This window comes from Lentinus tigrinus (genome assembly GCF_003813185.1).
Source record: "Lentinus tigrinus ALCF2SS1-7 unplaced genomic scaffold L226scaffold_41, whole genome shotgun sequence".
Taxonomy (NCBI): Eukaryota; Fungi; Basidiomycota; class Agaricomycetes; order Polyporales; family Polyporaceae; genus Lentinus; species Lentinus tigrinus.
Window position 1 is genome coordinate 148,491 of NW_027137950.1, and position 14,851 is coordinate 163,341.

At 57.3% G+C, this 14,851-nt stretch overlaps 1 protein-coding gene across 1 annotated transcript in view; it reads right to left on the minus strand.

Moving 5' to 3' along the window:
* L226DRAFT_515038 (uncharacterized protein) overlaps positions 1 to 14,851 on the minus strand; it is a gene marked incomplete at its 5' end in the record, with an annotated part of 39,335 nt that overhangs the window by 1,048 nt on the left and 23,436 nt on the right. The gene's annotated exons all lie outside the window — the stretch shown is intronic.

Here is a 14,851-nt window from a genome sequence, read left to right on the forward strand (position 1 = left end):
GCCGCCATTTGACCGGAATTTACCCTATTTGATGTCACTTTACGCCCATTTGCAACCTGTTTGCAATTCATGTAGCCAGACCGCGTCGCTGACGCCCCAATCCAAGAGATCCTTTATATCTTTGCCGTCCTTTGTGCTCCCTAGGCACCTAGTTGACGTAGCTTGACACCACCTGCAACCGTTTGACATCCTTTGCAGATCCCAAGAGGCGCTGGGTCGTGTCTAGAAATCCAGTATAGACGCCATACTAGACGCTGGGGGTCAATTTCACCCCCTGCTACAGACACTGCCACTGGGCCACTCTGAACCACTCCGTTGGTCGCCAAGACGGTATGACTCGGTGAGGCGTGCGCCACATAAATTTATTGTCATGCAGCCATCGTAAGGCATGCGGAGAAGCCGACACAAGCCCGAAGCCGTTGCGCTCTCCGCTGGGGATCTCGTCCTTCAATGATTCCGTGTGCGACTCTGCTCTCTTCTTCAGGTTTTCTTCTCGGTCACTCGCTTCCTGCCTCCTGCCATACGCTTCGCTCCCGTCCTACGCTCTTGCTGCCTCTCCGATGTCGGCTGACCCTATCTCCACGCTCTGCCCTCCTCGGGGCGTTTGCCTCAATGCAGAATGCCTTGGCGACGCGCTGGGAGGATGCGCGTTTTTTGAGGTTATCGACAACAACGTATGACGCGACGTGAGTGTCTCTCCGCCCTTCCTGAATAAATCCTCCAGCAATCGCTTAACCACTCACTCTCCCATAGCGCGCTTTGCATGCTCAAGAGCTCTGCCACCAGTGCGGGCATGCTTGGTTTCAACACCAGGCTTCGTCTTGCGAGGTTGAAAATCATCCCGAGCCCTGGGCCCGAGGTGGATGTCCTTCGGCCGGATGCGGAGGCTTCGTTGGTGTGCGTACGACATCCTGCCCTTTTTTCCTATCTTTATATCTTGTCTCCAGCTTGAGCCTCCGGACCGCTGGAATTATACAACTCCCTGCATCTGCGGTCGTCTGCTCCGAGCGCACTTGGATGCTCCCAGCTCTCAGTCCCCTTTGTACGTTTATCTCCGCCACTCGCATGCTTTCCCCTACTCACCTACATTGTGTAGTGCTGCTCGTGTAACAGCTGCTCCTCCTCAGTTCACCACCTCTCACCCCCCGCTCCCCATTAGCGGGCTCTCTTCCACCTCAACGACCTCACTCCTGCCTTCGGTTCCTCTGGCATCTCCGGTCGCCGCGTTTGATGGCGTTAGACCCGAAGCGGCCGGCTCCACCAACGACCGCCGAACATCGAGCTACGAACGTCACCGCACCGCTGTCATTCCGACCACTGCTCCTCCTCGTATGCTCAACGTCCCTCGTGTGCGTACCACAGTCACGGTCTCACAGGCAGGTGCCCCCGCAGCTCGCCCTGCTCCAACTGCACCCAACCGGTTGCCGGTATTGCAGCTTCATCCGCACATACCCCCTGGCCCATCTGCGCCCTCCATGTCGTTGTCGTCGTTGTCGTTGTCGTCTTCGTCTTCGTCGACCGCGGCGGCGGCGGCTGCCTCGGAGCGCTTTTCTGTTTGCTTTTTCCCCTTCGTGGTCAGTCTCACTCTCTCGATACGTCTTGCGTTGCCCTCAATGACCCTTACGTCATGTATCAGCATCCCAGCATCAAACGCGGACGTACGCCCATCGGTAAGTATCCCCACAGCGCTTGGTCGTTCAGCACACAGCAGTACAAGGACATCGTCAAGTCGCTTATGCATTGGGGGCTTGTCTTCCACGTCACCCTGCCCAAGACCGGATCTGTGTTCCGCTCGCTCGGCGAACAGGTCTTGGCCCAGCTCACGTCTCACCGGATATGTCTTCCTGGTTATGACCCAGCCATTCCTTGGGAGACACCCCAGGATTTGCCGTTCTTTCTGTTGGCTGCCACGGGCAAAGACATCTTGGTCCGTTCTCATACGCCGTACGATTCTTTCAATGAGTATCAATATACGTATAATACCCTTGTCGGCAAAAAGCCACCGTTGACTGGTGTCCCCTGCCCAGTTGGAGAGGACCTCATGCATCTGCCGCACCTCCGTCTGGGTGAGTCTCAGTCATGTCCATTCTCCCGCTATCCTCGCTCATGAAATCTCTCCTAGCCCCGCGCTTCGGCGACTTGCAAGCCCCGTTGGACAATCATGCTGCATACCAAGGCAACGCGCCTGGTCTTGAAGATTTCCTGGACATTCCGCACCCGGAACTACCACATCCCTGTTTCCCGCGTCGCCTCCTGTCCGGAGTTGTCGAGAAGTTGTCGGAAGCTTGTGTCAAAGGCTGTCCAACTGCATCCCCTGAGCCGTCGCGACCGCCTTCTCCGCTCCTGCCGGCCACTGCATCCGCTGCGTCTGCTGACACACCGCTTCTTCCCGCTCCTCTACCACTGCCACGTCGCCCCCTCACCGTCACGCGCACTCTCGCAGAGACCGCGGCGATTCTGGCCGAGGCCGAAAAGCCCTCCACTCCTTCGCCAGACGATCCCTTCAGTCTGTGGTCGCACTCTGCCCCGGCCGTTCAAAATCCACCTCCTCTCTTCCTTCCGGAGCCCATCCCCCTCAACGTCGACATCAACGCTGCCCCTTTGCCTGCGGTGGTCCGTTCCCATGCTTCGTATCGCTTACCTCCACTGTTCCTTACGAATACCGCCTTTACTCTAGGTTCAGCCCCACGTCCGTTCCCGCGCCACTGCACGGATGTCCACAGGTGGTCGTGCTCCCAGGCATGTACGTGAGGCAGAAGCACAGAATGCTGAGTCCTCTGCTGTTTCTGGCACCCCGTCCTCGGTTGTGTCTGCCCCCGATGATCCTTCAGGCGATCATGTTCCCTTGGCAAACCCGGCCAGTCGTCGCACACGCGCTGCGATAGCTAGTCCAGAGGTTCGCCTCCATCCTTCTTCCATGTAGCTTTGATACTTATTCGACAACTTTTTTCATCAGACTCTGGCCACCCTTCCCCCAACCAACCGCCGCCGTCTCGACGTGGTGCATGAAGACTCTACGACTCCGTCTTCCTTGCCTCCCTGCTCCGACGTCATACAGCATGTCCCTACCGCTCCCTTGGCACCTGTCGTGCGTATGCTTCCCTTCCTGTATCGTTCCCTGCTTTGATCACACTATTATACCCAGGGTCTTCGGTTCGTTCGCGATCCACTACGCGCTATTCAGGCCCACGACATAACCGCTTGGGCCGATGCGGTTATTGAAGCATTGCCTGTCGTATCAACTACGTCGGACACAACTCCGTCACTCCCGTCCATTCAAGCCATGGACGTCATGCAAGGCGCAGCCTTACTGTTGTTCCTGGTTGAATGGCTGTTCCGGAGGGGATGTCCAGTTGCCGGGCCAATCACGGGGGCGCAGCGAAGGGACTTCGCCCAAGATCTCGCAGCGGCTTTTCCTGACGCGAAGGTTCAATGCCGACTTGTACCGCTGGCTAGCATCCTTCGCCATGGACGCACTTTGGATCTGGAAATGTACGTTCGCTCGCCACGTCTGGTCGTCACTCCATTGTGTTGATATGTTTTCTGTCCCCTCCAACAGTTCTTCCGCTCTTGGTGACAGCCCCCTCCGAGCCATCCTACGTCATGCCATCCGTCTTGTCACCGACAACAAACAGAACTGGCAGCAGCACGGACGCTTCCGGTCAATCCAGTGGTGGATGGGCAGGGATACCCGGTTGGATCGTGACTCATCCTTGCGCGCGGCCGGGTTCCTTTCATTGTTGCACATGATCGTCCTCAAGTGCGGCCCTGACCCCATCTCACCCTACCTCCTCCTCCACATTTTGGTTGGTCGCGCGGCAACTTGCCGTGTAGACGAACCGTTCTTGCTCTCCATCGATCCCGGTCAGCTGGAGGTTCTCAAGGTATGGGAAGAGTTCGACACGCAATCCCCGTTGCCTCAGACTGCGAGTCACCCCCTATATCAGCTGCTGGTCGCGTCCGATATCAACGTAAGTCATCTATACTCATATGTAAGCCTGTGTGCTCACTTGCCTCGCTGTTCTGGTAGCCGGTGCTCTTCGGTACATCATCGCTCTCTGACGCCGACATACAGAGCATCGAGGCCACGCTCATCTCCACGCTCATCTCCACCCTTATGTTGGGCGCTCGCGACTTGAGCGACACGGTGGACTTGACCTCCTTCGCTCATGGTTTCTACAGTTGTCACAGTCCTGAGGGGCTGCTTACCCAGGTTCGCCCTATTGTCGCTTCCACCTCAATGACATCCCGTAATGTTGTTCTCCGCAGACCTTTGGCGGCAATGCGCGCGATTATCTCGCTGCTATGTGCAATCAGCGCTTGGATAATGTCGGCGTTCTTCTCGGACACATCGACTTTGAGAGCGGCGTTGACCAGAAGAACGTCGATCTCACCATGCTTCCAGCTGAGGACTCGCTTCCACGAACTCTCTCTCCTGAGGGTGCACCTTCGACCAAGGACCCTTTGCCAGACGCTGCTTGGGACATTACTTTTGAACATGACTTTCAGGAGGCATTCAGGCATTATCTGGTACAGCCTGGCCATCCTGATACTGCGGCGATCCGTGAGCTCGTTGGAACGCGCTTCCATGAGGAGGCCGATGATCAATTGCTTCGCGCTCGCTTGTTCCTCACCATGATGTCAGGGAACGATCTGGTGCCTATGGATCCCAACTGGAATATCAAGGTGAGCACCGTCTCTCACCATGATGCCCTTCACTTACTTTCTTGGTCACAGATTTCTTTCAGACATACAGGAGTGCGCCAGCCTCTGGATGGATCCCCAATCAACTCTACACCCCGCGCCGTACGTGTTTCCGCTGCGCTTTGTCGTCTGTGCATTGCTTACTCAACTCGCCAGATTGAGATACGAGCTTGCTTCTATAGCTGCACCGTCACGATAGACGAAGGCCTACGCAGTCTGCTCTCCTATCCGCGGCCGTGGACCGCCTTCCAGGGGTGGCTGCATGGCGGTCTCCTTGAACCAGACGATTTCAACATGACGTAGTCCCTCACGCCCAGCATCCTGTGTCAGCGGTGGGAGTACCTCGACTGTTTGCGTTATCTCTACTGCTAGAACGATGTAGTGCCGCAACTGCTTGTACTGTCCTGTACCACCTAGATCAGATGGATATCTGCGACTACCATCGATGTCGAATTACTGTGTGATTGCTTTGTTCGCGTCCACCGGTCCAGCGATCGTCCCTAGCATGAACACCATGGGCGCCATGCTTGTCCACGTTGAAGCTCTTCCCCGCCGACGAAGCTTCAACCGTGTGAAATAACTCTAATTTATGGGTTTTGTTGGAGAAGCCGATTGAGTGGCTCGCCGGTAAGATTGCTTCCGGTCCAACCCAGTTGCTCTCTGCCACGTCGTCAAGGTCCTCATGAACGAGTCCAATGAGACCTTCGTGGCTGGCCGTTCGGTGGAAACCGTCCACTCCCTCATCGTTCTACGCAATCAGGTTAGTGCTAGTCCAAACATATGGCTGTCCATTCCGCTACGCCAGGCATCAGACTCACGTCGCTCATCCTAACAGTTGACCGCTGTGCAACGCCACCTCGCCGATTTCGGTAGCTCCGTCCAAGGTCAGTCCCTCGCATTCTGCCCCGGGCACTCTCAGATAACGTTGGATCTCACATGGGCTCGTCGTATGCTAGTAGAACCAGAAGACGATTTGCAACATTGGACCTGTGGAGAGATGCACGATCGTTTGTCAGGTAGTCCATTTTGTTAGGTTCAGTAGACACCGCCGAATGCTTATGCGCAATATGCAGCCTCCGTGCAGAACATACATGCTGAAATATCGTTTCAGCAGGATATCGGCTCTTCTAGCAGTCTTGTATCGCCCACCTGGCTAGAAGAGTTTGATCCGCCAGCCTCTCAGGATTGGCCTATTCCCGCAGAATATGAGCATGGGGACTCTGCCGGTCACCCGCAAGACGACCCGGCCGCGGCGCCGTCTCCTCCTCCTCCATGGGAGGAGGCGTGGTGGAGCGAAAGCCCGGCCTTACGTTACTGGAAACCACTTGGGTTGATTGACGTTGACGATCAAGAGGAAGAATGGCCTACGTCCGTTCTGCTGGAGATGGAGCAGGAGATGCTCATGACCGCGGCGATTGGGGATTCTGCGACACAGGTCGACCAGTATTGGCAGGACGTGGGTGATACGTTACCTCCTGGGGTCACGGTACAAATGCTCAAGTAGTTATAACGGCTGTAGTGGGGGTTGTAGCATTGTTTCGTATGTAGTCACGTCATCCACCGGACTCGCTATGTATCACTGTGAGTGGTGTTCTTGACCCACCATTCAGTGTCGATCCCGACAAGAAGTATCAGTAAGTATTTCCAGCCACCACCAGAAGCTCAGACGCACCTCGGCCCTGGCGCTAAGTATGCACACCGACGTATCTTTCCGACTTTCTTGCCACTCTCCCAGTCGTCGCACCTGCATACCGCCAGCCTCACATGCCCGCAGTTCTCTACAACGTCACCTCTCTCCCGGCTCTTCCCTATGGCGGGTGGGGAGAGCCGGTGGGTGGGGAGCCTTGGGACCTGCCAACCTCGATCGCCCGCGGGGATGGCGCCGTTTTGCTCTGTGAGGATAGCGACCAGTCACTGCTAAATCCCCTTGAGGGGGTGTCCTTGAAGATCTATGTGCCATACTTTGAGCCCTCTATTGCTCCTGTAACTGTAGGTCATTGCATATCGTCTGAGTTTCTTCATCTGACCATCGCGGCTGTCCAGGTTCCCTTTCCTGCCCGACGTTGTGAGGCCGCCCCATGGAGACACCGCTATCCCACCGATATCGATGTTTTGCAGCTGCGTATCCAGCACGAGACCGCTCTCGTCGCCTTGCATTCCGTGCTCGCCTACTTTGCGGCCAAGCACTCTCCGTCGGACGAGCCCTACGTTGACGCCGAATGGCACCGGTTCGCGGCAGCTGTTTGGGATACCGTCCATAACCCGGAGATCCCTGCTTGTTCTCGCTTGGAGGTTATTGCCACCTGGGGTCACGACCACTTATCGGTCAGCCTCATTCGCGGTTCGCCTGTTCTCTGTGTACTCACAGCCGCACATAGGATGAGGTTTTTGACCATCCATGGTGGATGGGCAGATGGGACTGGTTCTCGCCCACAACGCTCAGTCCAGACTCCAACTTGGACGACAGTGACGGCTCTATCTTTGAGTTCGGTGAGGGGCTGGATGGACTGCCGGTCCCTGCAGGATTTCCAGCAGCCGGGGCTGCAACGTCGGGGTGGGCAGAGGATAGTGTAGGACGGTCCTCAATTTGACACACCAGTAAATACGTTATGTTATAGTCCTTCAGGTCGGCAGGTATACAGTGTGCAACAGGACATTTCATTGCTTAGTCGTCCCTCTATACGACGACTCAACCAGGGCGGGCGCGTACGCATGGACATCCAGCATACACAGTCCTCTCAGCGTCGACACTAGAACCTGGGTGGACGAGGGATAAGCAGCGTGGTTGGGCGGACTCACACGTCCACATTGGACCAACGCAAGCACGTCGAGGATGCACCGACCTCTCAGGGTCGACGCTGGAACAGCGGTGGACGATCGAGGAGGAGTGCGGTTGGGCGGACTCGCACGTGCGCGTTGAGACAATGCATCTACGTCAAACATGCACTGTTCTCTGAGGGTGGACCCTGGAACAGCGGTGAACAGGGGAGCAGGTGCGCGGTTGGGCGAACTCGCGCATGCGCATTGGAACAACGCAAGCACGTCGAGCATGCACTGACCTCTGAGGGTCCACGCTGGAACAGAGGGGAGGAGCACGATTGGGCAGACTCGCGCGTGCGCGTTGGAACAACGCATGCACATCGAGCACGTACCGCCCTCTCAGCGTCTTCGCTGGAACAGCGGTGGACAACGGAGCAGGTGCACGCTTGGGCAGACTCGCACGTGCGCGTTGGAACAACGCATGCACGTCGAGCATGCACTGACCTCTCAGCGTCGACGCTGGATCAGCGGTGGACAAGGGAGCAGGTGCGCCGTTGGGCGGACTCGCGCGTGCGCGTTGTCGAATGCACCGTCCTGTGAGCGTCGACGCTGGAACAGCGGTGGACGATCGACGAGGAGAGCGGTTGGGCGGACTCGCGCGTGCGCGTTGGAACAACGCATGCACGTCAAGCACGCACGATCCGGTGAGCATCGACGCTGGAACACCGGTGGACGATCGACGAGGAGAGCAGTTGGGCGGACTCGCGCATGCGCATTGGAACAACGCATGCACGTCAAGCACGCACGATCCGGTGAGCATCGACGCTGGAACACCGGTGGACGATCGACGAGGAGAGCAGTTGGGCGGACTCGCGCATGCGCATTGGAACAACGCATGCACGTCAAGCACGCACGATCCGGTGAGCATCGACGCTGGAACACCGGTGGACGATCGACGAGGAGAGCAGTTGGGCGGACTCGCGCATGCGCATTGGAACAACGCATGCACGTCAAGCACGCACGATCCGGTGAGCGTCGACGCTGGAACACCGGTGGACGATCGACGAGGAGAGCAGTTGGGCGGACTCGCGCGTGCGCGTTGGAACAACGCATGCACGTCAAGCACGCACCATCCTGTGAGCGTCGACGCTGGAACCATGGTCGCTGGAATAGCAGTTCACTCCGCCAGGCAGGGAAGGGATGCTTCATAGTCTTCGACGCAACAGAGTATCGGTATATGAACGTGAGTACTGCGTACTCACATTGGATATGTCGCACCTCCCCATCTCTATTATATCTGTGATACTGCGCCACCTGTATAAGCCTCTGTCTTCTCTTGCCAGACTATCGGCATTGAGGCTATGTGAGAACGTCAATAGCGACTCAGCCACGTATACAGATTTACATACCTCCGTTCTGTGCCAATCGTAGCTCCACCTTTTTGCAATGCCTAGGTGGCCTTGCTGAGGCCCAACGACGTTGGCCGCGAGGAATACGCAGAGTTGCTGTACCATGAACCACGCTCAGATATGGAGGAAGGAACGTCGAGCGTAGGCGGGAGGGGACGGAGCTGCCCCCTCCGAAGCCATGGGAACGTCATCGCGCAATGTCCCGACGTGTCGGGATGGTTTTTTTCTTGCAGCCGCCTCGTACCTTCCAGTTCCCATCCCTCCCCGTACACTTTGGTCGCTGTCCTAGGTGTGTTCCACTGGTAGTCACCTGTGCAGAATTGGCGTAGAAGTGCGTTGTACAGATCAGAGCATGCCCCAGCCTGTCGCCCCGGCCACGCGCCAGACAAGGTCGCAAACTCGCCAACAAGCCGCATCCAGCGGGGATGCCGCTTTGGCCAACGTTCAGCGGCCTCCAGCTCAGGCGTTCGCCCCGGAAGCCAGGTCCGCAGTAGTGAATGAGGCGCGCTCGACCGTCGCCGAGGCAGAAGCGAATGTGCCACGGGAGCTCGACTTCGAAGTCGGGGTAGACATGCTCAGCGATCTATCTGACGTGCAGTAAATCTTAACCAAATCGTCTCCCCCACAGTGCTGACCAACAACTCAACACCAGACCCGCGAGCACTTGGAGCCGACGCTCTACCACCGGGAAGCGCTCCTCCATCGTCAAAGGAAGTGCCAGACAGGCTCGTGCCGCGGCCGTTGATGCGCAGCGCAGCCACGCCTCAGGTCAGTTTACATGTCGTCGCGGTCACCACCCCATTCTGACCGTTCGGCTGGCAGTGCTGCTTGAGCGGTTTTCTCTTCAAGAGGCAGTGGATACGCCTCATGGTCGGCCCGAAGACGTTCAAGCGATCGAGCCCGCAAGGTCCTCGTCGGTCCTTAGTGGTGATTGCCCCCGCCGTGTCGTCAGCGCCGACAACTATGACCTCATCTACCACATCCCCGGCGGTCTGCGAGGCAAGAACCTGGTGCGTCCTCTCCCCAGGTCCTGGGCGGGCGCCGTGCTAACCTCGGGCTATTAGCGTGAGCTCGAGGATGCCGCGCAGAAGTGGGGCCACTCGTGCACTCCTTCGAAGGCGTTGTCGAACGATAAGAAGGGCGGTTACAAGGAAGCGGGTGAGCTGGTGGGGACGGCCCGCATCGTGGTTGCGTGGCACACTATCGGACATCCTGTACGTTCGAGTTCTCCGCCGCCTCTTGTAGAATGATATTGAGAACATATGGACTGGTAGCACGAAGAGCCGGGAGTGTGTGCTGACGTCCGTCGCAATACCGCCAGTTTCAATGGGGCGTGCGAGCTACTCGAAAAGCTCGATGTCGTCAACTCATACGTTATGAGTCTTCTGGGCACGATCGACCCCGACCAATACGCCGAACTGAAGAAGCTGCACCAGTGGCGACTGAACCGTTTGGCCAGCTCAAGAGCCTTATCGAGCCTAACCGGTCCCCAACTGTTCTTCGAGGGCAGGGAGATCCAGTTCAACCGCTACTCCAAGCCTCATTGGGATAACCAGGATCCCCATTGGGCTTGGGCCATCATCATATATTTCGGCACATTTGGATCGTGTAAGCTCAAATTCAAGCAGTTGCGGACCGAAGTGGTCCTGCGACCCGGGGACGTTGTCGCCTTCCGTGGCCAGGATCTTCTCCATGAGGCTGATGACTGGGACTTTGGCGAACGGCACTTGCTAGTCCATTTTACTCATCGCTCTCTGTGGACGCAGGCAGAATTGACTTGTAAGAGTAGCCATGCGCCTCCTGTACGTGACTAGCAATATACAGACTTGGTTCTAGCATTACGTTGTGTGGCCATCCCTCTCAACGCCTGTCGTATCCGCTGAAATGATGTCTTCAGTCCATGTTCGCAGTAATCATGAACCCCAGGATGCGTACTTGCGCTCATACTGTCGAAGTGTGGCCGGTGGCGTTGATGTTGCACTCAGCTGGTAGTGCAGAAGGCTCAGTATAGGTCACGCAAGTGCAAACGAACTACATAATCTCACCCTCTTCATAGACTCCTCAAGCTTCAAGATGGTGCTCTCAGCCGGATATATACCCTCCCTAAGCCCTCACAATGAAAGTCAGGCAGAGAGTCATTGTGAGAGCAACAGGTCGCACCATACCATGGCTTTAGCGGACATCCATGCCACAGGGTCACCCACGTGCGGCCGTACGCCGGGCCTTTGCGTTCACGACGTTAAGCTACCCTTGAGCAGGCTTGTTTCATCAGACGTATGGGGTCATCGCTGCTGACGTCGTAGCGCTATTCAGGTGATGGTGTTTGCCTGGTGCGGTAGGTGCTTCGACCCGATCAGATGCATCCTTGCCGCGGTCGGAGCGCTGCCGTTCCTGCTCAACAACGTATGCAAGTGCGTGAGCAATTAGCCACTTGTCCAGTCAGCTTCATGTCTTACCACTGTGCCCGTTGCCAGGGCATCAGGTCATCTCATGACACACTCTACGCACGAGTAGCCGGCCCACCTGTAGCCAGGTTCAATGGTTACATAGCTTGCAGTAGTGTTACACGCAGGAGTAGCCGCATGTACCACTTCAGTGGAAATGTCGATGACCATGTTCTCCTGGTAGTGCTGTTGCGGCAGAGCAGCGGGGTGCCGACTGTCACAAGGTCTGATATGCGTCGGGGTGGCTAGTGGAGCAGCGCAGTCGAGTGTTTGCCAATGTTACTGCCTCAGAGATAGACCACCGCTTCGCGAAGTCCAGGCATTTGTGCGCAGGAGTAGCCACCCACAAATGCCGCTGTTGGATGTCTTCAAGCGTCGTCACGTTTGTGCGCAGGAGTAGCCACGCACAACCGCAGGTTCGAGAGGTACAGTACTCTTCGTGGTAACCCAAGCGACCACGCCTAGGACGGCAGACAAATACGCACAAACAAAGCCTCCGAATGTGTGGACCAGGACTCAAGTGCTTCGCGTCGCTGTATCCGCCACCCAGCCTCTGCTTCCTCCTCGCCATCCAACAGTCCATCTCAGCGTTGTGTGCGGCTACTCCTGCGCACAACGTGTCCCACAGACTCATCAATCCACAGAGACCTTGTCTCAGTTTGTGCGGCTACTCCTGCAAACAAACCCGCCTCAATGCCGCTCGCACTGGACTCATTTCCAGGCTCATCTCACAACCGACCCTCCCCGCCAAGTTTTGATCGCCTTCCGTTTGCCAGTGACTACTCCTCCGCACAAAGGCATTTAAGAACATAACCTGGACCTCCACTCATCTGGGGCAACTTGTACGTGCTTCACAGTGCTCGCACATGCGCACACACCACTTACGCGCGCACACTGGCCCGACCCCCTGCACTCCCGCAGGCACGCCCGCCCGCCGGGTCGCCGGCTCTCGCGCACGCACGGACTTCAGGACTTACGCCAGCAAAGTGGCGACCCCCTCCTTCCCCGTCTCCTCCCCCATGACCCGTGGCGGGGAGGATGACGCGTGGGCACTCTTCAATCCACGCGCAAGGTGCGTCGATTTCCATCCTCCCATTAATACCTACCTCTGACGATCGGTGGCGATCATTGCAGCGCTGGGAGAATGGAGGATATGTATTGCATGCCGCCGCACTACACCTGGGTACCATACTAGACGAGGACTCGGATGTACCGGCGCCCTGCAGCCCATCCAGGACCGTAGTGTCTGAACGAGAATATGTTGCGTTGCACTGGGCCGCAACGACGATCGGGCAAGCGCTCCCGACTCCCCAACGAAGTACTATACTGTTCCTACCCTCTGCGACGTCGCTGACGTCTACTTCTAGCTTGAGGCAACCGGCACTCGTCTGGACAGGAAATCTGCTGGTCGTGCGACCCCAGCCAGTAGTACAGCGGTCCCCTGGCGAATAAAAGGCCGAGCAGAAGCTGCTCCCGCTGTGATGGAACATGATCCGAGGGGCATCAGGGGGAGCTGAAGACGTCCGGGAGTCCGTTGTCCACGCTGTCCCTGCTTGCCGTTTACCTCAATACAATTCGATTTGCGTGGCGACAGAGGTCATGAAAGACCGCCACTCGCAGTCGCGTACCCTGGCTCGAAGTGGCGGATCTGCCAGACATTGCGCCAGTGTGGCCCCAGCACCCCATCGTCGTTCGCGTCCTGCGACCTTTATTACGATGGCGGACAGTATTCCGAAGGCAGACACTGGACTTCGAGCCTGGGCCCCGGGGTCTCGAGCTCGTCGTTCTTGGGCTGCAGGTGGAACGTGCCAGTCTTGACGCCATGCGAACAAACCCCCATGAGACATCAATTGTGCTGGGTAGACTATCCTGGCCAGTGCTAGTTACTCAAGAGACCGCTCGCCCGACGCCCGGGGTGCGCCGTTCGAATGCTCTCGCCAGATCTCCCGAAAAGCATTGCATTCTCGGTGTACTGTACAGGACTACCACATGTGCTAGTACACCTGACAGACCGAAGTGGGTGCGTACCGGACGGCGAACGGGTCCTGCACCACCCGCCCCGCTCTGTTCAACCAGTCGAGACCCACACGCGTGCATGGCGGTTCTCACCCCTGACAGCCAGACCAGAAAGGAGCTGGGTATTTGCATTGCGAGACGACGCGGCTCGGGCGCAGAGTGCAGGAGGTGGCAACCCGATTTCTGGAATAAGCTGGCCAAGTCGCCATCGAAGCAGCTGCCAGACTAGGGCGGAGCTGCTGCGTGCGTGGTATGTTCGTCCTGCGCTGGACGTAAATAAGTACTGCTGCCCAGGGGCTCGACGGTATCTCTCAGACCCCACCTGTGCCCTACAGACCTTGGGGCGCCATCCGCGCTCGCTTCGCCGCGCTCAACGTGGTCTTCGTCGTGTAGTCGTAGCCGTAACCCTTGTCCCCAACTAATGCCGACTGCTGGCGCACACTGCGCCCACGTTAGCCACGATTGTCGGGCACCAGGGCGCTTGCAGGACGAATGTAGCACAGTATTGTGTCCTCGGAATGTGCACGATGACTTGCACTTACGATCTACCGCTCGTACGGCAGGATCCGAGCGTAGGGGACGAGCCAGTGAGCACCAGACGCACCTGTCCGCGGCCTGTACCCAGTCAGGGCTCTGGCCGTCGACCTGCGTTCGATGTGCCCGATGTGCTCCTCGTCCGTTCTCGTGCCCGTACCCGTACCCGGCGCTGACGGATGGCTCAGTTTGCGAAGATGCTAGCGGATGCTGGGGGCGTGGAGGTCAGTATGTGTCGTTTATGGGGCAGGATGGCATCGACTAACGACGTGCGACTCTCTTCGTAGATTTTGGCCAGGTGGACAAGATGGTCAGCCAGCGAGGGAAGTGGGGAGCGGTACGTACCTGTGATCCCCAATTGTAGTATGTAGCAGCGGCAGACGTACGATAGGCGGGTAGAGCACAGCGGGTGCGGTCTACTGACTGTCTCTTTGTCATACGTAGATAATAGACAGAGTGTGAACCGCTGTTGGCTTACCGCCGCCAGGGCTCTATTGGGCTGGCAATGCTCCTCCGGGACGCTTGGGTGTGCTCACGGGAATACAAGCGTGCGTCGTCTCCTAGCGAAGTGTGAGGTCGTGGATGTTCTGCCGAGCTGCTTTAGTCGGTCGTGAACATCCCAAAGACGGTTTGCCATCTGTTTGATTCGCCTGCGAGCTAGTAGCCGTGTGCGTCAGTCCGAAGGGAGTTAGCGGGGGTATGTCGAGAGATGCCATCGGCTTAGTCAGAGGGATTGATCCTCGTCGTGATGGGACGTGGGTCTGAGTTGCCGTGAAGATTCTTCGCGACAGGGTGCGCTAGGTGGTTAGTGCGGTGGATCGCGTCGTTTCGAATATAGTTGTAATGTATTATAAACGTATGTCGGGCTTCGCCAAGACGAAAGATGTACGCATGACCGCGCAATAGGAATGCTTGGGCGGGGTCGGTGACGGCGGACGGATGTCTGCAAGCGTGTTTTCGATGGAGGGGATACGGCAATGTGTT